The following is a 22258-nucleotide window of genomic DNA, read 5'->3' as shown; positions in this document are numbered from 1 at the left end:
GGAAGGGGAGGAAGGGGAGGAAGGAGAGGAAGGGGAGGATGGGGAGGAAGGGGAGAAAGAGGAGGAAGGGGAGGAAGGGGAGGAGGCGATGGGGAAAAGGGAGAAGAGTCCGTGTGCAGATGCAGCAGCACAGATTAAACTGTTGCTAGTTGTTAATTTTATATGTGAAGTTGTTGATCAGAATGTGATTTAATTGTACAGTATAATCCAGGCTTTTGGAATAAATTATGCAGAAAACTCATCTATAATTAAACAAATCAAAAAACCAGAGACAGGTGACACAGCAGGTTCACCCTCAGAGGGCACGGGTGGGTGTGGGCAGCTGGACCCAGCAGAGGGGCCAGAAAGGATGGGGGAGGGGCTCTGTTCAAGAGCAGACAGGGGCAGGCCCGGGAAGAGCCAAGGCCTAGCAGGGAGCCAGGGGCTCTGAACGCCCGAGCGCTGCCTCTGTGGGCCTTCTCACCACTCACATGGAGGTATTTTTTGTCTTCAAAGCCCTGCTGCCTCTCCCAGATGGCCTGTCTGGATAAACCCTGTTCCACTGGGCACCTATAATCAGTTTGCACCCTTCCCTTCAGCTTGGCAGTTCAGCCACTGCGCTGGGTGAGGGAGTGAGGGGTGGATACTAGGGGTGGGCAGCAGGGGAAGCAGGAGGGCTGGATGACAGGACAGGATGAGGCTGGGGCAGGTGAGGAGTATGAGAGAGCAGGGACAGCGAAGGCCACTGCTGCCAAGTGCCGGTGAAGCAAACTTGGCAATGGTGGGGTCCCAGGTCTCTTGCTTCTCTCATGATAGGCTGGCCAATTATTCTCCCAGCTCTGGGGAAGGCAACAATTTAAAATAAAGTGCAGGCTGGCTTTATTTGGTGGCTCACCCCTGTAACCCCAGCACTTTGGGAGGCCGAGGCAGGCATTTTGCTTGAGCCCAGGAATTTGAGACCAGGCTGGGCAACATGGTGAAACCCCATCTCTACAAAAAATACAAAAATTATCTGGGTGTGGTATCATACACCTGTAGTCCCAGCTACCCGGGAGGCTGAGGTTAGAAGATCGCTGAGCCCGGGAGGTCAAGGCTGCAGTGAGCCGAGGCCATGCCACCGTACTCTAGCGTGGGTGACAGAGCGAGACTGTCTCAAAAAATAAAATAAAATAAAACTATAAAATATAAAGTGCTATTTAATTATTCTGGTTATTTCCACTGGCCTGCTACCTCCCACCTCAGCACCTTTGCAGTCTTCTGAAGCGGAAAGGGTGGGAAGGCAAGCAGGCCACTCCCCCATCCCAGCCTGGAGAAGACTGCTTCCTCCAGCAGTCACTCCAAGCTCCGAAAGCGCTGAAGCAGGGCTTGGAACAAGACTGGTCCCTCCCCTAGGCCCTCGCACTGCTGCAAACAGCAGAAAGCTCAAGGCTGCACTCCAGGATGGCGGCATCTCCTGGGCCACCTTCCCTGGGGAGTCCTCTCTGACCACTCCGGTGGATGTCCCTCTGTACCTAGTGCCTGAGTGTACTGAGTGCCTAGATCCAGCCCTGGCTTTTGCAAGACCTTGAACTAGACCTTTCCTGTTAGGTTTCCATTTCCACATTTGGAAAATGGAGATAAAGTTCACCATTCCTTTCACCTCCAAGGACCCAAAGAGGAGGTAAGTGGAAACCGCAGCCCCACATGTGGGATGCTAGCAGTGATGGCTGCCCCACACACTCATGGCACACAGGCCCATCCAGAAGGCAGGACTGCTCTCACCACAGTCCAGCCTCCCTCCTCAAGCCTGCAGCTCCCTAAGTGTGGGATGGTTGTGCCTCCTCCTTAGACTGTGGCCTCCAGGTGGGCTGCAGCCCCCACTGCACTGCCCCTAGAGACCCAAGGCAGCAGAGACCTGGTGGGGTGCCTTGTCCAAGGAGCCCTGGGGAAGGGCAGGGCCTCCTGTGACCAGACCTTCCTTCCTGCTTGTCCAGGCAAGAGAGAAGACTCTCAGGTTTTGGCAGCTTTGGGGGCTCAAAGCCCAGGGCAAGGCCTTCCAAAGATGACAGGGCTGGCAGATGGCAACAGTCTAGCCGAGGTCACTCACTCCCCAGAGGCCACCTGGGCCACGAGATTACAGTGCCTTCAGATGTGGGAGCAAATCATCACTGGCCTCACACTACAAAGACCACGGAGGGGACACTGAGGCCAGAGTGACAGGGAACCATGCTTGCTCAGCTGATTCATGGTAGAGTAAGGCTCCCCAGCTAGCCACCCACCACTTCACAAGCTGGCAAACCGAGGCACAGAACTCAAAGGGGGCTGGCCCATCTTCAGTCTATTTCTGATTCAGCTGAAGAGACCCTGGAATGAGCAGCATGATGCCTCCAGGAGCACCATCCCCATCTCACCCACTCATCCCATGCACATAGGAGCCAAGGCAGCCCAGTTAGCACAGGGACCTTGGAGATCCTGAGGATCTGGGGAGGGGCAGGTGTTGCCAAAGCATGAATGGGTCCAAAGCCATCTCCCTTGACCACGCGTGCCTTGGGTCCCTGCCCAGATAATTCCTAGTCCTTCATGAGGTTATTAATTACAAGGCTATCCCTTCCCTTTCTTTACCGAGAAAGAGCTTTTCCTTCTAATTGGTGCTCTGCTGGGAGGCAGCAGTCTGTGCCTTCCCCTCAGACTAACGGTAAGCCATCATCCGGCATTAATTAGGGCACCAGGTCCAGCCCAATATTTACTCATAGCAGGCTGCCGGGTTGCGGGGAGTGGAGGGAAGCAGCACAGCCTGGAGCCAGGTAGCAGCACTACCCAGGAATGGGAGACCCCAGGCGGCCCACTTGGCTCTGCTTCTTGGCTTCTGCGGGTCTCAGTTTACCTCTCTAACCAAGGAGGGGTAGCCTGAGGCCTCCATGGACCATTTAGGGATCCATATCTCAAGGGATCTGATGGGAGCCCTCCCTGCCTGAGGCCTGAGCCAGTGGTGACAGGCCAGGGATCTCACTGCACTGCCTTAATTCACCTGTACAGCAGCCAGATCACTATCCGCAATCTTCAGAGGGAAACTAAGGCACAAAGCAATTGAGTGATGTGCTCCAGGTCACAGAGGTCACAAGCACCCGTCAGGCTGCACATACCTCAACTCAGAACATCAGTCTTCAATGCCCAGCTGCGGGTGTGGCTAAGGGGCCTCTCGAACTGTAAGTGTCCAAAACGAGATCCTGACAGTCCCTTGGGACTGTCTCCACCTCTTCTCCCCACTCCCTGCCTCTGCTGATGGCAGCTCCCTTGGTTCAGATCAAAGACTTGGGGTGACCTAGAACCCACTTTCTCTCACACCCACATCCAATCTATCAGCAAGTGCTACAGGTTCTACCTTCGCAATGTGCCCGAATCCACCCACTGCCGACTGCCTCCCTGGCCGGGCACTCATGAGGGTTCCTGCACCTCTGCAGCTGCCAGCTCACTCACCAGCCTCCACCTTCTGTCTGGCACCTGCCTCCCCAGTCTGTTCCCCTCTACGCATGGCTGGAGTGCCCTGCTGTCATGTCCCTCCTCTGTCAACTCCGTTGCACTAGGGGAAAGCCCAAGTCCACCCAGTGGCCACACCCCCAGTAGCCTCCCTGACCTCACCCCTTGGTGTGGCCTGAACACGCCCCTACAGTCCCTGCACAGGCTTCGGCACGTGCTGTTCCCTCTGCCTGAAACAGTCTCTCCTCAGAAGTCCAAGGGCCTCTCACTTCCTTCCGGTCTCCACACATACGTCACCTGCTCCGTGAAGACCTCCTTGCCCCTCCATTTGAAATTGCACCCCACCAGCAGCAACTGATCTCCATGTCCCCTCCTGGGGTGATTCTTTCGGCTAGTATTTCATCAGACATCCTCCCTCTTGCTTACTGTTAGCCTCTGCCTTGGGCTGTGAGCCCTGAGCCAGGAGGTTCCTGCTCTCCAGCCTGGAAGAACAGGCCATTTGCTGAGTGAATATACCTCCCCAGAGTCCTGCTGACCTCCTAGCCCTCCTGTCCAGCTTGCATGTGGCCGGCCACTGAGTAGGCAGGCGGGGTGGGCAGGGGGAGCCTGCGGAGAGGTTGGCAGTGTGGTGGCTGCCCCAGGGCTGGCCCAGGAGGCCCTCCCTTCCGCTGGCTCCTTTCCATATGAATTATTAAGGCTCGTTTATGAAGGGCCTGCCCAGGCCTGTGGCTTCCGTGCATAATTCATGGCTCTCCCTGAAGGCCCTGGCGCTGGCGCAGCCACTTCTTCCAGGAAGCAAGAAGAAAGTGTTGAGGAAGAGTGACCCAGACCTGGGCTATCCTCCACTCTATCTCTGCCACCCTGTCCCTAAACACCAGCCATCCAGCACCTGCACCCTCCCCCACCCCCAACCCATGGAGCTCTCTCCTGCACACTTGGGTTCTGGTTCCCAGGACCAGAGTTCATGGGCTCTGCGCAGGCTCACCTGCTCCCCTGTCTGTGGCTTGGTTTCCCATCTGTGGACTGACAAAACTGAGCCACCCTAGTGGTTTTCAAACTGCTCCAGCAGCAAGATCATTCACCTTTTATTTTTCCAACAAAAACCTATGTGGAGCCCTAATATGTAACTGGTAAGGTAGTTATAAATATAAATGTAATTTAGAAGGTAGCACTGTAAAACATGACTCCATATTGAGTAAATAATCATTACAAACGTTGAGGCTGTTCTCAAGTATCTGGATTCAGGGCCCATAGGGACCTCAGCAGCTCCCACCACCCAGCACTCAGTTTATTCCTGTGTTTTGCACTCTGAGAAACTCCTAGGATACGGAGACAGGCAACCACACATGATAACAGTGACTTACAGCTCACTATGCAAGGGTAGGGGGAGAACCCTTTCCTGAGGCCCAGGGTAAAACCAGCAACTGCCCTGGTAACTGAGGCTCAGGGGTCGCCAAGGTGCCAGCACCAGTTTTCACTGTTTGTGAATTTCTCAGAAGTCTAGAGCTGGGATATAGCAGTAAGCAAAAGGCACTAACAAACCAGCCTGGGCCTCCCAGGGGCAAGGCAAAGGGTCTAGGCCAGGGGCACAGGGATAGGAATCCAGAAGGGGATCCAGGGTTCTCCAGGCCTGGAACCACCCACTCTGGCCACTGACACAGACTATGGGCATTTTGGGGTCTGCAACACCTACTCTCCCCAGCACATTCCCCAGGTAGTCAGGCACGATGGGAACATAAGTCCTGCCCAGGCCCATTTCACAAATGGGTAAGCTGAGGCTCAGAATGATCGGCTCTCAGGAGGTGAACATTGCTGCAGTCCCTGTATGCCCAGTCAGTGCTGAAATGGGGAAGCCATGCCCAGGCCTCATCTCAGAGAGCACAGTAGGGTTGGGACACCTGTGGAGGTCACCAAGTGGGTCAGGGAGGAACCCAGGAGCTACAGCCTTCTGTTCCTGCCCCACATCAGGAGATGAAGCTGGACTAGAGGTGGCAGGACAGACCCTGTCCATGTGTCACCAACCATTCTGGTCTGATTTGGTGATTCACACACCCCCATCTCCCCTCCTGCACATCCTCCCCACCCCCCAGCATGAGTCAAATCCTCGCTAAGCCACAAATAGCTGTCCTCTGTGTGAGTCCTCAACATGGCCTCCTGCCTTGAGGAAGACAGAGACCCCCTCAAGGTCCTCTGTTCCCCCTCAGAGCAGAATCCTCTGTGGAAGCTTACGGGCCCCCCAAGGACATCCACGTACAGAGGAGAGGCCAAGCAAAGACAGAATTCAACCCATCAAGGCCAGCTTTGTTCTCTGGCCTTGTCCTTCCTCTACCTGGCCAAGACACCTCTGCCAGGAAGCCTTCCTAGGTTTCCCCCACCCTCTTCTCAAAGCCACAGTTCTCACCACACTTTACCAAGCCTCATCTTAGGCTGGGGCTGCAGTCTAGTCCCATCATCAAGCTTCCTACAGAGCTTAGCTTGGAGCCTGGCCAAAAAGTTCTGGAAACACCTAGGGATAAATTTACCGGAACATCTTCCCCCTACCAGACTGGCCTGCCCTGACCATCTCACTCTGCAGTAGGAGAGAGGTTGGAAGACAGGGCTGTGAAAGGGGCCCCCACTTCAGCAGGCAGCCAAGCACCAGGGAAAGGCAATGCTGACGTGGAGCGCCTGTGCACTGGGCGCTCCGTGTGATTTCCACTGCAGCGATGGTACCTCAGCCAGGCGCAGGCCAGTTCATGCCCACTTCACGGATAAGCACTCTGAGGCCTCTGGAGATGGTGCAACTTGCCTGGGACCACACTGCTGAACCAGAATCTGAACCCAGTCATCTCAGCCATGGCCCTGTCCCCTAGGCTGTCAGGCCTCCTTAACCTTAAGGTGGACTCCAATAGCCAAACAGGAAGTAGGTTGCAGGTAAGGGCCGCCCCTCATATACAGCTTTTTCCAACTTTGAGAAGGCGGCTACCTCAGGAACTCACTGCCTCCACAAGCAAGTCAAAGCTGAGTGCAATGGGGAAGTCCTTCCTTATACCCCGTCAGGGCTACCCTGCTGTAGGAACGTTGTCGCAGCAGGGCAGAGCTCCAGTTCCCTCCAATGCCCCCACCAGGGAGCCTGAGCCAGGTATGGGAAGAATGCCCGCTTCCTCTGGGATCTGCTTCTTGTTAGTGCCTGGACCCTCAGAGTGTGCCAAGCTGCATGTAAATGGAATGTGAGTGCTCAACCTGCCTTGACACACCATGAACCCGTTACTCTCTGTGGTGAATTCTTTAGCAATGCAAATCCCCTCTGCAGGCTGTGAGGGATCCACAGCTGCACGAGGAAGGGGCTTCTAGTGTAGCCCCAGCTACCCCACCTTTCTGGCCTCCCCAGTCTGAGAGGAGCCACCCTGCCTGGTGAGCCTCAGGATTGGCTTAAGGGGAGGCAGGCGGCTGAACCAGCAGGCCTCATTACTGGCAAAATACTTTGCAGGTGCTTCCAACTTTCTGTAAATTCCCAACTAGCTCGCTTACTCCCCACCCAGTCAGTCACTCACTCACTCACTCACGCATTCATTCCAATGGTAACTATGTACCCACTATGGGCACCTGGGATTTGGCAGCAAGCAGGGCAGATGCAGGCCTGCCCTTGGGAACTTGGAATCCAAGCAGAGGAAGCTGATATCTGATCCGGATTGCGGCCTGATGAGAAGAAGAGTCCAGCAAGCCTTGGGGACAGGATGCGTGGGATGCATGGGAAGGGGCCTGACCTGGCCGAGGGGTTGGCCAGGTGAAGGTGGCACCACAGAGCAGGAAGGCAATCCAAACGGAGGGCACAGCATATGTAAGGCCCAACAGTTGGCTCCACACACAGTGATGCCCTATGAGCACCCACAGACTGACCGTGGGCACCAAGGCAGGCTGCTCCCACACCGAGGTCTGCAGAATTCCTACCCTGGTACATGGGAGCACCTCTACACACTGGACGGAAGGGCAGTGAGATGGCTGCGCCCAGGGAAGCTGGGCCTCTTTGAGTGGGAGCTCAGTCTCTCAGGAACCGATTTCCTTCATTCACTCCACAGAAACGAACCAGTACCCATCACAACTGGGCCCGGGTGCAGAGCCTCCTGGCCCCGGCATCCTGACACTGCGCTATACTTTGTATCTTGCAATCTTGACCCCAGGGTGAGGCTCAGCACAACAAACATTAGAGGCCGGGGATTTTGTTATTACCCACCCCACCCCGCCGACACCTCTTCCCTCAGCTCCATGGGAGCTCCCTCCTGCTGCAGCCCCTCTACCACCCCCCTAGCAAGAAGTGCCAACAAGTGCAAAGCATTCGCCATTTTCCTGGTGTTTTTTGACATGGATATTGTCACTAGAATATCATCTCCTGAGAACAGCACCTGACAGGCAGAAGGTGCTCAAAAAATGCTGGCTGAATGACTGGCTGTTCCATCCTTACAACTATGAAACATAGGAAATGTGATCCCATTTTAAAGATGAGGTAACTGAGGCACAAATAAGGTCACATATGGGGTTCCCTTTATAATCCCCAGAACCAGGCTTTCTACCACACAGCAGGCATACGCATCAGGGCCCACAGTTCCAGGGCCCTCTAGATGGCCCCATGAAGTCCCCATCCTTCTTCTTTTTAGAGTAATGGCCTCCTCCATATGCCACCAGTCTGGAAATCACCTGTGAAATATACTTCCCCAGCACTGGCTCAAGAACTGAGTAAATGGCTAGGGTTAATGGCCTTTGGGATTGTTCCCCACAACCCCCTCCCCCAGCTGCTCTGTGCCAGGGAGTTGGGGCTGTGGGGCACCAGACAGGCAGGGCCATAATCATGAGGTCTGGGCAGCCCAAGGCGTGGTGGGTGCTAGGAGGCACTGCCCAGGGAAGAGCATCAGAAAGACAGGGTGGGGCTGCTGGGAGCCTCCAAAACTGGGGCTGGGGCCGGATCTATACGCAAGGCAAGCCTCTCCCTTACTTGACCCCTGCCCCTTGCTTTGTCCCCCAATCAATGGCTTATCCATGGAGAAAGGTGGGTCCAGGTGATCTCCCCAGGACCTCCACACCCTGACTGGGGAGGCCCAGGGCCGTGGGAATGGCAAGGGACCCTGGGGGCCTACAGCAGGGTGTCTCATGGCCCCTTGGATGCTGCTTGGAGCACCAACCATGCATGGTGTTATTTATTTGGCCTCACTCCCATGTCTTCCTAACTGTTTATCTCCCCTATGGACTGGGTGTCCCAAGAGCAGGGACCTAGTTGGCCCTTGGAGACCCCGGAGCCCGCTCAGGGCAACACACAGGTAAGGTGTGGGAGTGGATTCAGGTGGGGAAGGGATGGTCAGGAAGCAGGTCCTGAAAGATGGGCAGGCTGTGGAGCGGGTGGCAGGGCAGATGGGGCATGGGCACATGTCTATGCAGAGGAGCGGTTTGGAAGGAGCGGGGCAGCCGGCTGGGAAGCCAGGTGATCTCCTTGGGACAAGCCGCCGATTGTGGCAACTGGCTGCATGTACAGGCATTTGGGTTCAGCTGGCTCCCACAGATACCACGGTCAGGACATTGCTCAGAACCAATACACACCATCCCCCATCCCTGGGAACCTCAGTGCCCCCTTGCTGGGCAGAGGGTGGGGATCCTGTGTTTACCTTCCTATCCCCTAAGGCCACAGTTGTGTACCTTGGCTCAACTTAGCTGGAAGAGGGGTTCTAGAAAACATGCTAATGCCTGGGCCCTGCCCCCACCCCATTAAATAACACAGCTTAGTGGGTCTCTGGACACCCCCTTCACCTCCCTATCCAGGGCACCCCTTGGAGGCAGCCCCTGGGCTGGGAAAACTCCTTGCAAAAGCCACAGGAAGACATGTGGGAGTGGCCCAGGCCCTCTGGCCCCAGCAAAGCCAGGCTCTGTCCCAGGTCGTTGTGTAAAAGGTTGCTCCATTTTCCACAGTCATGACCAGCTTGACTCTGTGGACACCTGCACAGACCATGGGCTCCCTGCTCAGCACACATTTATTGAGTACTTGGTGTATGTTAGCTTGGAGCTCCAGCCAAGGGCAACTGGCCAGTGCCCCCACCCCTCCCAGGCACACAGCCCCCGAGCAGCCAGGCAGCAAGGTCTATTTCAGGACAAGAATGGGGAGGAGAGGGGCTTGAAGCAGGCTAGGCGGCCTCTGACCCAGACAAGGAAGTCAGGGAAGGTTTCAGGGGACAGTAACTTCAAGTTAAGCACCAAAGGACAGGTAGAGGTCAGTGGGACAACAAGTGGGTCCTGCTTGGGGTTGGCAGGGTCCTTGGCAGCCCATCCAACCTCTTCCCAGCTTCCTCCATGCTGAGTGCATAGTAGGTGCTTGTTAAGCCCCCATGGAAGGAGATGGCTTCCGTTCTGTTGGGCACTCAGTTCTGAGGACAGAGATCCCGCTCTATGCCCACCCCCCATGCCCATCAGAAGCAGCCTCCCTGCTGAGGTCTCCACAAGCACCGGTTACAGGGCAGGACAGAAATGACAGTTATACAGATGAGGTGACAGGGGGAGCACCACTGTCAGCTGCAGAAGGATCCCTTTCTATGGAGGGTGCTGAGAACAGTGAGGACACTGAGGCTCAGAGGAGGAGGGCAGGAAGCTTGCCCCAGAGTACCACAGTGAGGCTAAGGTGGGTTAGGAGGAGACTGGAAGAGGAAGGGCCAAGGGGAGGCCCACAGACCCTGCTGTACAAGCCCCTAGGGTTTCTGGGGCCTGCGCCAGCTAAGGTGTGGCTTAAACAATTAAACATGCTGCCTCCCTCCCCTCAAGTTGCTCTGCCCAGGTACCACTAGGCACAGCCCAGGGGGTGAGGCAGGCATGGAGTGGGGAGGAAGAAAGGAGGGTGAAGGATGGAGAGGTAGGAGAATTGAAAGTGATTTCAGACTACCCTGCCTGCCTACTCTGTGAGCACCGGTGACAGTACCACCAGTTCCAGCATGCGACTGGGAGAAAACCCCAGAACGAGACCCGGATCAGAGGAGGATTATCAGTCAGCAGACTCACAGCCGTGGCCAGTAGAGGCCAGCTTCTTCCTTTCTCTGACCCTTGGACAGCCCCAGAGATCCCTCTTTCCTCATGTGACAGGTTGGGAACACTGGCCAGAGGAGCACCCAATCCAGAAGCAGGACAGAGCCCAGGGTTTACCCCAAGACCTGTGCCCTTGGCTGACCGGCTCCTGGACACTGCCCAACCTGGACCCAGGACTGGTGCAGAGAACACAGCCAGAGAGTAATGGGAAGGGCTAGGCTCCCGGCCACGTTGAGCATGGATCTCATCATATTCACCACTGGGTGCTGTCCAATGACACCCAGTCCTCTGCAGTATGTAGGCAAAAGTATATCCCCACTATAGGCAAGTACACCCCACCCTGAAGCCACCCTCCCCACAAGATGAGAATGAAGTCTCACAGGCAGCACCCGGTCACGTCTGGGCCTTCCCATGGCCATGTCTATGCGTCATTTCCGTGGCTGTGGCCTTCTAAGGCCAGGTCAGCTGCGCTGTTTCACAGCAGCAGGACATGCCCCTCTGGCCATCCTCTTGGCCCACTCATGCCAGCACTATCTTCAGACATCATCTGAACCTGCAACTCGCTGTTGTCCTAAACAGTCTGCCTAGGCCCTGCCTGACCACGGCACAGTACAGCAACTTGAGGGCAGTGGCTGCTCCCCCAAACCCCAGGTTTGGGTCTAGGCTATGCCTCAAGTGCTGAGAGGCCCATGGACGTGTCCCTCTCCAGGCCTCAGTTTTCCCATCTGTACCACATGGGAGTTAAACTGGACCAACTGGTCCCACAGTTCCCACTGACCCACATCTATAACACAAGTAAGGGTGGGACTATTCTACTGGGAAGCGGATTGGGAGCCAAAAATCTCCTACTTCTGGTCCTGAGGTGGCTGCAAGGAACCTAGGGACACCAGAGGCCCGGTGAGAAATAAACCCTCCAAGGATGTCAGCCTGGCCAGTAGGGCAGCCCCTACACAGGGAGAAGCATGGCAGAACACCATGGGAGTGTAGGGATACTCTGAAGGTCCTGTGGCCAGGGGTTGCCTGGAGGAGGTGAGATGCAGGAGGGATGTATGGGACAGGGCTGAGCATTTGAACCCCAGCACTAGGAGGAATCCTGCCCCCGCCACTTGCCATCTGCGTGATTTTATCATTTAGCCTGGCTAAGCCTCAATTTTTCTCATCTGTGAAAGTGGGATAAAAATGGACTGACCTAACAAGTATAAAACATACCACCCGGGGCCCAGCTTGTAGTGATTGATATGGTTAAAACAACTACTTCCTTTACAAACATTTCCTTGGCATGGTCACCCGTCCCCTCACCTCCTACCTCTTCCTTGGCCCCAAATCCCACCCTCAAGCCTCTCCTCTGATCCGGCAGCAAACACTGCTTCCCCATCCTCCATCACTCCCTGCCTTCTGCAGAATCTCCACCTCCAGCCCAAGGTGACCCCATCCTCAGCTCAAGGGTAAATCCTGATTAGCCTGAACCAATCACAGTGTACTATTTAGATTGCCAGTGATTGGTTCAGAGTGGACATGTGACCCAGTGCCAGGCAATGAGTGTGACAGGAAGTCGGCTGGGGGCTTCTGGGCAAGGTTTCCTCCCCTCTTAAGAGAAACCCAGAGGAGACATGCCTAGTGCCTGGGTCTGCACATGATGCCTGGAGCTGTGGCAGCCATCTTGTTGCCATACAGGAAGTTGACCAAGGACAGACAGCTACACCAAAAATGAGGCCATCAGGCTGAGCACAGGTGACCACTTGGTCTTTGCCATCACACACAGCCACATCACACACCTGTTGGCTCCCTGTCAGGGGATAAAGGGCCCACCATGATGAAAACCCACTACACTAAGGTTCCATGATAAGCACAGAAGCAGCCTCTTGTTGGCAGCCAAATGCGCTCCTCAGACTCAGATCTTGAGGGGGTGGCAGTCAGCTCAATGCCTACTCCTCAAGGGCCCCATGACCCGGCACAGAGCTGGAGGAGGGGCACGGGGCTGGAGGAAGGACCCACAAAGGGCAGGGAGCCTGAGGAGGGTGTTGGTAAGGAAGGCTCCTGCCCAGGGGCCCTGGGCAGAGCCGGCAGCCTGGAGAGAGACACGGTTCACAAAAGCCAGAGGTAGGAAGCCAAAGCTCTTCCCAGGACCTTGAAGTGTCCCAGATAGTCCCAGGGCCAGAGGCTGGAGCCAGTCCAGGCAAGGCCTCAGGGGCCAGCTAGGGAAGTGGGGCTCTGCCCACGGCAGGCTTCTGGGGTACAAGGTCCCAGCTAGCCCGAAAGGGAGACACTCCAGCAAGCCTTGGGATGGGGGTGGGGGGGTCCAAGGAGAGACACAAAGATTCCCAGGGCCCTAACACACCCACCACGGACTCAGTTCACAGGGAGAAAGGAGAAATGCCCATTTGCAAGGGCCCTTAGCCCAGAAGCCTGCTCTGCCAGCTCATTCTCTTTTCTCATAACTGAAGTGGGGCAGGGCGGGGTGGGCTGTTTAGTTGCTTGTTTAGCACCAGGCCTGACCTTTAAGGCTTCAAATGCAGCGTTTTAGGAGGGGCCAGCAGGAGGAGAACGTGGGCTGCGGAAGGAAGTGATCAAGACTGAAATGCCACATCAGGCTGGAAACTCAAGGCAGAGCACGGGCCTCTACCGTCTCAGGAATACGCCAGCCCCTCCAAGCCCACACTGCCTGGTGACAAAGTTATCCTTCCCAAGGGGACCCAGAAGGCTTTTGTGTCTCTGAAACAGCACAGGGACATCAGAGTTTGCCCCATAGAAACCCCAGGAGTTGGGGCCTCACACCACATAGACATCTTGCCCTTTGAGTTTGCCAAAGCAGACCTCAACTTGCCCCCCGATCTCATGCCATAGATTTCATTTATTATTTATTTATTTATTTATAAATGAAAGGCTCTCACTCTGTGTCCAGGCTGGAGTCCAATGGTACCATCACAGCTCCATATAGCCTCAACCTCCCGGGCTCAAGCAATCCTCCCACCTCAGCCTCCTAAATAGCTGAGACCATGGGTGTGCATGACCTCACCTGGCTAATTTTTGTATTTTTTTTGTAGAGATGGGGTTTCACCATGTTGCCCAGTCTGATCTTCAACTCGTGGGTTCAAGTGATCCTCCCACCTCGGCCTCCCAAAGTGTTGGGATTACAGGCGTCAGCCACTGCACCCGGCCGGATATTTTTATTTAAGAGAAACAGCTGTACATCAGTGCAAGGAAGGCTGCACAGGGAGTCACCCTCCCCACAGTCTGTACTGATCATTAGAGATGGGGGCTGGGCTCTGCCCACAGAGTATGTGCAGCTGCAGATATGTGGGGCTTGAAGGTTCCCTTCCCCCATCTTGGGCCTCAGTTTCCCTGTGTATATGATGGTGGCATCACGACCTCAGGGATTTCTGTGGCTGTGGCATGTCCTTTCCAAGTTAGGGAAGCATGCAAAGCCCATAATGCCTAAGGAGACAGTTGCACCCAGGCTCCCTGCCCCCATAGGAACTCCTCCTGGCCTGTAGGCTCCTGAGACCCTCACAGCCACTTCCCAAAATGCCAAGGGCCCTGGACAAATCACAGCACTGACAACACACAGGTGAGTCCTGAAAATGCCAGGAAAGCAAAACTTACGGTTCTCTCAGACATCAGAACCCACAAGAACTGGGTCCACAGAGCTACTGGGGCCAGGGCCCATCACAGGGCACCTGGACAGCCTTATTTATGAAGACTCAGTAGACAAAAATCCATCCTTGAAGGAAATGTCTTCGCTGGAGATGCTCCAGATAGAGAACATCTGGAGGGATCATCCCTCCAGATCATCAAGGGATCATCAAGCCAAAGTTTTTACAGCCCAAATCGTGCCCACAGTGTCTTGCAGCAGGGAGGACCCAAACCCACAGCAGATACTCAAGGGCTGCCAGTCTCCTGCCCTTCAGTGTGCAAATGAGAAGCACCCACTCTGAAAGGGAAACATGCCAGCCCAAGGTCACACAGCAAGAGCTTCCCACTCTGCCTGAGCCCGGGCTCCACACCCACCCTCCAGATTTTCCACACGGGAACGGCTGTTTGCAAAGATGCTTCACTTCACAAAGGACTCAAGGAGCTCCTCTGAGTCCCAAGTCCTCCAGTGAATCCAAATACCATTCAATTTGCAAAAATTTGAATTACAAGGACGCAGCCTCTGTTTCCTTTGCAGACTGTCATCACGCCAGTTGGTAGAAGATCAAACTTTCCAGCTCAGCCTTAACTCAGGCTGTTTCTAACATAAAAGTTTGCAAAACACTGTTCCTAACAATCAGGATGCTTTATTTCCTACTGCCAGTGTTTGCCCAGCTGAGCCCTGGCATTAACCTCAAAGGCGGGTGGTGAAGGTGGGCACCAGGAGCCCATTCTGGCCACAGAGATAAACAACATGTGTGCCTGCACTACATAGGCTCCCAAGCACATGCCCACATTTGAATTCATATGCACACACACACACATGCCTACTACTGCCTACACGAGAATGCCCATGCACACACACTTACACACACACATCCACGTGTGAGTACAAACACGCATACAAGTGGGTATACACACAAGCATGCTTAGACATGAACACATCTGACACATGCACACACAAGAACACACAGGTGTAGACACACCCACATACAAGCTGACAGGTGCACACAGGCAAAGGCAAGGGCCAAGCACAAGAGGAAAGACTCACAAACCACAAGTGGGTCTCAAGTGCCTGTAGGGCCTGGATGGGAGCTGGGTGCTATGGATAAGGGGACAGTGGCTAGCACTTGGAGTGCAGGCCCAGCTGGACTGCAAATCCCCCTAGATCCAGTCAGGATCCACATGCCCTTATCACAGACTCCCTAGGGCCAGGCCCATCCCTCACGGTCTGTCACACCCCAACCCTATGTGGCAGTACAGCCATGTTTTACAGATAAGGCTCCAAGACCCAGAGAGGCTGTGGAAGTTCCCAAGGTCACACAGCTGTTGAGAGAAGTGGCAGAGTCTCAGTGCACAGGAAGAGGGGGCTTGTTCAGACAGAACTAGCCAGCAGGGAAGGCAGGCATCAAAGGGGAAGAAAGAGCCCCAGGGTCTAAGAGGGGTGGGGAAAAGACAGGCAGAGGGAGTCACTTCTCACCCTTTTCACCCACCCCTTCCCCTTTCTTTAATGAAGATCATTTCCCAGGTGGGAGAGATGGATACTGATCAGCAGTGCCCCTCCCTCTCTGCTAAACAATTAGGCTGATCAGAGCTCAAAGTGGGTCAATTTGAAAAGCAGCCACGAGACACCCAAGGTATGGCCAAAGGAGGATGGGAGGTCCAGGCACCCTCGCACTGGAAGAGATAAGGCCCAGCGGCCACAGCTAAAACAGGGCGTGGAGAGGAGCAGGAAGACCCCAGATCTGTCTTCTTAGGGCATTGGAATGTCAGAGTTGGAAGGATCCTGGAACAGAGGAAACTGAGGCCCAGGGGGAGGAGGGGTTTTATCCAAGGTCACAAAGCAAGCTACCCAACTGAGAAGATCAGGCTGGACTTGCCCTTGACAGGGGCCCCCTGACCTAAGATGGGGGCTTTTGGAACTCGTTTGTGAAGATTCTCCCCCACCTAATCCCAGCTAGACAGTCTCCTAGTTTGTGAGGCTCTCCCCTCACCAGGCTCAGTCACGGGTAACAGTGGTGGCTGGGGACCCAGCAGGGCCAGACCAGATCCAGAAGGAAAAGCACTGTGGGGGCCCAGGTGAGAGGAGCGGGACCAGGACCAAGGACACCAAGCCAACAGCCTGAGTCTTACGGTGGCAGGGCAGGGCAGGGCTTGGCTGAGTCTGCCCCTTAGGTCCTGACCGTATGTAGACTTGAATGACAGAACCTTGACTCCTTTAGGGAGGCACCAAGAGACCCCTGTGGGGACCCTGCAAGCCAGCACAGCCATCTCAATCTCTGTGGTCACCTGCACTGCCCCCTCCTTCTGCCCTTAGCCACAGGCAGCTCTGGAGGCTCTTCAGGTTACACAGGACAAGAGAAGAAGGGAAGGGAAAAAAAGCAAAAACCACACACACACTTCCCTCAGGGAATACGAATATTGATTCTGTAGCTTCTTGTTTAGACAGTAGGCACCAGAAGAAAAAAAAACCTGACATGAAGAGAATCTTCCCAGTTGGCTGGAGGGCTGTAGCCAGCAACGGGAAAGCCCCTCACCCTCGGCATGTCCTCCCCAGGCCTGAGGCCCGCACCCAGTCACTCAAAGACACAAGGCACCAAGTCTGGAGGCAAATCTCTGCATGGGAGTGGGGTAGGTGGCTGGAAGGGGGCAGAGAGGGAAAGACCACTCCTATCCTACAGGCAGCATCACCCTGCCAAACAGGGCTCAGGCCCACCTGCCTTGACTCCCAAACCTCCACTGCCCCTTGGAGAGTTTCCTAGCAACGAGCCCTTGAACACTGGTTCCCAAACCCCCTAAGTCCCACCCGTCCAGATGGCATGAGGCCCCCCAAGCATCTATAAGTTCCTAGCCCTGTGAAGTCCCCTCAGACCTGGCAAAACTGCCAAGGGACTAGAGAAGCCAGCCTCAGGTTTCCACGAACAACCCCCAGCCCCACCCCCACCTCCATGACCTTTCTCTCCAGAATCAGACTGGAATCCGGAGAGGGAAACGGCATCTCATCTCAAGATGAAGCCCCTCCTGTCCTCCACCTCTCCACACAGAGCAGGCCTGGCCCATAACTCAAAGCTCGGGGAAGGAAAGCTCTGGGCTGGGGGTGCTCCATGATAGCCTGTGTATACGTGGGAGGTAGATGGAGGTCAGCACTGGGGCTATAAGCACTGGGGCTGGCAGGGCAGCTTCATGCCAAGGAAGGCCCCTCAGGGTTGCCTGAGACCCAGAGGAGGAAAGAGAAACAGATGGGGCAAAGTCACAGCTGGAAGCCCCAGGCCCAGCTCCCACATCCTAGGCCTCTTCATTTTCTTCCCAAAGATTCAGGTTTCAAGCCCCCCTCCACTTCCTGGGCCCACTGCCCAGATGTCCCCAGCCCTCTGGCTGGGCAGCCAAGTGTCTGACAGATCCATCCTTTCCCAGCCCTGCCTCTCATGGCTGTGGGCTTTAAGCAGGTCCCTTCATTTTTCTGAGGTCAGTCTCCCCATTTGGAGGATGGACATGACCACGGGCTCTGAGATCAAGGCACTAATGTGGTTGAGGGGACTGGCTTGGGCTCAGTAAGGGAGATCACCATTAGCCTGGTGATGTCCCCCACCACAGTCAAGCTGTGTTGCAGGGGGTGAGAGAGGGAGGTGGCCCAGTGTCTTCCTCAAGGAGGTAGAATCTGATGCGGGTGGGCACAGCCTGATAGAGTGGCACAGCCCAGAGCTGGGATGGGAAGGCCTCTGGAAGGTGCAGCTGTGAGACCTTGAAGGAGGGGATCTAAACCTGAGAAAAGAGCACAGTCATGGCAGGGCAGCATGAGCAAAGCAGAGAGACAGGTGGCCACCCAGCCTGTGGGAGCCCTGGAGACTGGCGAGTCTCACAGTGAGACTGGCTACCGCATGGCTGCAGCATCTGGGCTTAATGCTAATGTTAACAGTGGCAGCCATAGCACCTGACGGAGCCCTCCCTGCCCACTAGAGGCGGCATCCTCTCTTGTTAATTCTCACCACCAGCCTCTTAAGCAGATTCTATCATTTCAATTGTGGAAACTAAGGCAAGGTCATCCCAATGGAGCCTGCAAAGTCTACACCTGACACCCAGCATGTCCCCAAACTACATCCTCCCAGGAGCTGGCAGTGTTCACCCATACACATCCGAGGTGCCAGAAGCTGGCAGTGCCCACCTGCACACAGGCAGAAGGAGAAGGGGATACTCTCTGCAGAAGTCCACTGAGAGGCCAGCTTCACTCTGGAGTCAGTCTCTCCATGGGGACATGAGTGTGACAAAGAATCTGGAGTGAGATTCACCTGCAGACTGTGAGGGGATTCATCCTAAAATGAGCTTCCTCCTTTCTCAGGGGTTAGCCTGGCACAGTTGACCAAAAGGAGGTGCCTGATAAAGATGGAGTCCAGGTGAACAGCAGCCAAGGGTCCCCCCAAAGTCCTCCACACCAGAGGGCTGTGAGCACCTGGCAGCTCTGCATCTCGGTGATGGCAGCAGTGGCTGCGAAGCCTCACCCCTCCCTACTGCAAAAGCTGCGGCAGGTTGTTGGGAAGATGGGGGACCCAGATGTGTGATGCTGCCTCCCTCCAACAGGGAGAGCCACAGGGAGGTGGAGACAGGGGCTGGAAGGCCCAGACAGACACACGTCACCCACCATTAACCATAGCTAGACTGACGCATGCCCTGTTGTAGGCACTGCTCCCCATGTGTCCACTCAGGAGAGGAGCACGTACTCTGGTTGTCATTAATCTGCTGGTGGTTCAAACCCCTCAGGCCCCTCACTGCTTCTGCCCACCCTCAGAGGCAGGGAGACGCTGGCCAACACCATCGCTGGAGCAGAGCTGGGCTAAGAGGGTACAGTCAGGTGGGCCAGCTCAGCCCGGTGCTCCACCCAGCACTCAGCCGGGACTCCACAGAGCAGGGGACAGAGAAACCCAGGGGCCCCGGAGAACAGGGCACAGAGGCCCAGCAGAGAGGACAAAAGAGGCAGGCAGGGAAGGATAGGTACAGCTTGATGAAAGACCCGAAGAAGGGGGACGGGGAGGAGGGAGGGAAAGACACAAGGGGAGGCAAAGCAATGAGGGCTGCCCCTCAGCCAGCGGCAGTGGCCTGATGTTGGGGAGGGCATAACTGGAAAGAGGAGGAGGCAGGTGAAAGGTATACTCAGACTCAGGCCCCCCACACTCAGCCAAACAAGTGCACACGTGTGCATACATGCGTGCACACATGTAGCCTCCTCCTTGTTTGAAACTCTGAATCAAGGTCCAGGTAAGGTGAGAGAGCCCACTCCCTCCACCCCCAAAAAAACCCCTGAAGCCCTGTCCTCCCTTCAGCGGTAACCCCTCTGCCCTTCTCAATCCAGCAGCAGCCTTGGTCCATTTTGCCTGGTGGGCAGAGAGCCATGCTGCCAGAGCCATTACAGAAATCACAGCTAGCGGACCCCAAACCCACACGTGCTTAAAATCCAGTAGCTTGTGAAGCTGGGCCTCTTTGCATTGGTAGACACTAACAAGAAAATGACTTTCTCATTGAGGGCCTTCCCCACTGAGGGGTTGTCACTCCAGTGCCATGAAGCTGGGTTCCACTCTTCTCCTTGGAAATCCACCTGTATCAAAGTGTCATCCCAGCCTGGTCACACTGACCCAGCAGAAGGTTCTGGAAGGCCACCCATCCCTGAGCAACCCCACAGAACCTTCTGGCCCCAACGACAGCCTAAACCTTTCTTATCAGTTCAACAAAAGCACCAGTTCCACTGGCCATGGTCATGTGTGGGGAGCTTCAAGATTCCCTCCCCTTCCTCCCTCCAAGGATCAATGGGCATCCTCGTCTGCGGGACCAGGGCAGCTGAAGGGCGCTGGCTGTCACAGCAAACCCTCTGTGTCGTTGTACCATTAGTCACCTCCCCCTGGACCCTCAGAGCGGCACAGCACCCACCCCACCTCCACCCTCATTCTCTAATTATGGTTTTCAAGACATGTCCCAAACCCTCAAATTAGCTCCAACTATATTGACAAGAGAAGAGTGTCCAGCTGGAAATGTGCCGCTGCTGTCACACCCGTCTCCCCATCTTCTGGCTGGGGACAGAGGGATAGGTGTCTACTCTGGTCAGGGTCTCACATCAGCCTTCTAGAGACTCGTGCAGGCCCAGAAGCCATCTGACCAATTGCACGTTTCAGGGAAAGGGAGTGAGGTCGGGTGAGGTGGAAAAAGACATCTACTTAAACCTTCACTCAAGGAGCTATGAAACGGCTAAGAAAAAAATAATTGTGGTTTGGATCGTGCTTGGCTTTGAGGAAGAAAGAACAACAAAAAAAAATGCTTTTGCTCTTTTTAAGCACTGTGATTGAAGTCCATTTCCATCACAGCAAATGAAAGACAAAAATGCACCCACCAGCCCTGAACTTCCATACGATTATTTTCTCCCTGGGCACCCTCCCACACACACATATGAAAAATCCAGACAGTTGACAGAGGACACGTCCGTGCGGCACCTGTAATTTGCCAACTGATCACCCGCCTGAGCACAGCCAGGCTGTGCTGATGACAAGACAGAGAGAGAGACCCAAAGAGGCGCTTTTCCTGAGTTTGTTTTTCCCTCATCTTAGAGAGCCTACGAGCTGGAGTCGGCAGGTTTTGTAGCAGAACCAGGGGCTCTTACCCTTGGGCAGAGCTGGTCTAAATGACACAGAGCCAGCCTCTCCCTTTCCCTGAGGCCAGACCCTTCCCCTTGGCCACCAGCAGCCCGACGACTCATGCCCCAATCTTCAGTCCAGGGCACTAGTGAAGAAGTCCAGGGACAGGTGGCTCCTCAGACCCAGAGACAGATAACAGAAGCAGGGTGGTCACTGTGCCCCAAAGGGGTGTCTGGGCACTGACATAGGGCTGAAGCACAGTGTCAGGAAACTGATACGTCCTAAAGGCCACATGCACTGAACATCCACTCCCCCAGACACATCTGGCTAAGCTCACCCGGAGGAGGCAACCCGAGTTTGCAGGCTCTTGGGGAGGAGGAGAAGGCTCAGAAGGACCAGAAAACCTGCGGAAGCTGGCAGAGCCAGGATAGGCTATTATCCTGTTGGCAGCAGCAGCAGGCACAGGCAAGGGTCCTTCTCACCATTCACCTCTGCCCACCCCAACGCCTTCACCTCCCAACTGGGCTCTCCAGGGGACTCTCTCCTCAGGTAGAGGGGGGACCAAGAACAGGGGACACTGCCTCTGTGGTACTGGCCACAGCAAGAAGGTGCTCGCATCCTTGGCATACAGATCCCCACTAAAGGAAAAGGCCCTTGAAGGCAGGTGTGGAGATGTCCCTCACCTCTGGCTGTAAAGCGCCGGGTTCCCACCAGGGAGGGAACGTGGGGCAGATGCGCGGCTCCAACTCCGCCGGGCAGGGGTCGTTGGCCGCCCCCTCACCCAACCCGAGTTTCCCTCTCACCGGGTCAGCGCCAGGGGAATCAGCTGACAAGCTCGACCCCCCTCCCTACGCCTCCCGGGGCTTGAAGATCTTGCCTTGCCTCATTTGGGGGATTTGGGGGAAGCAGGGGCACCGCGGGGAAGTTTCGCGACGCAGCCAGAGCGCCTGGACCGCGGCTGCCAGCCTTTGGGGCTTGGGGCCGCCGCCCCCGGGCACAGCGGGCAGCCGGACTCAGCGCCTCTGCCCTGGCGCGGGGCGCAGGGAAGGAGCAGCGCGGACCGGGGGGCAGAGCGGGGCGCAAGCCACTTACGTGTGCTGCTGGGGGAAGCTGTAGGCAGAGGCGCCGGGGGCGGCGAGCAGCGGTAGAAGCAGCAGCGGCGACAGCAGCAGCCACAGCGGGCGCGGGGCCCGGACGCCGGGCGCCGCGGAGCCGGGGCCGGGCTGGGGCCGCAGCCGGTCGCATGGGGCCGGGGGGCACGCGTCCGCGCTGGGCCGGGCCGAGAGGCGCCCCGCAGCCGAGCCCGGCACCCCGCAATGTTTCCATTCAAGATGCGGCGGGCCGCCGGGGAGGGGGGCAGTGGCGGCGGCGGCGGCCGAGGGTGGGGGCGCCGGGCGCGGGCGGGGCGTAACCTCGGCCTCTCCCCCTCCGGCCCGCCGCCTTCTCCGCTCCGGGCCTCCGGAGCTGCCAGCCCGGCCCGGCAGCCGCCTCTGCGGGCTGCGCCGCTTGCGATCTCCCTGCAGCGCTGGCCTCCAGCGCTCTGA

At 56.0% G+C, this 22258-nt stretch overlaps 1 protein-coding gene across 1 annotated transcript in view; it reads right to left on the bottom strand.

Annotated features, from left to right (window-relative positions):
* CACNA2D2 (calcium voltage-gated channel auxiliary subunit alpha2delta 2) overlaps positions 1-21949 on the bottom strand; it is a 154745-nt gene extending 132796 nt beyond the window's left edge. Inside the window, exon 1 of the mRNA XM_017867945.1 lies at positions 21807-21949. The gene's annotated coding sequence lies outside the window, so the exon portion shown is untranslated. The remainder of the gene's footprint in view (positions 1-21806) is intronic.
* Positions 21950-22258: the final 309 nt, after the last annotated feature.

This window comes from Rhinopithecus bieti, unplaced genomic scaffold (genome assembly GCF_001698545.2).
Source record: "Rhinopithecus bieti isolate Rb0 unplaced genomic scaffold, ASM169854v2 scaffold_3875, whole genome shotgun sequence".
Classification (NCBI taxonomy): Eukaryota; Metazoa; Chordata; class Mammalia; order Primates; family Cercopithecidae; genus Rhinopithecus; species Rhinopithecus bieti.
The sequence above is the reverse complement of the archived record's forward strand: the minus strand, read 5'-3'. Positions and strand labels throughout refer to the sequence as shown.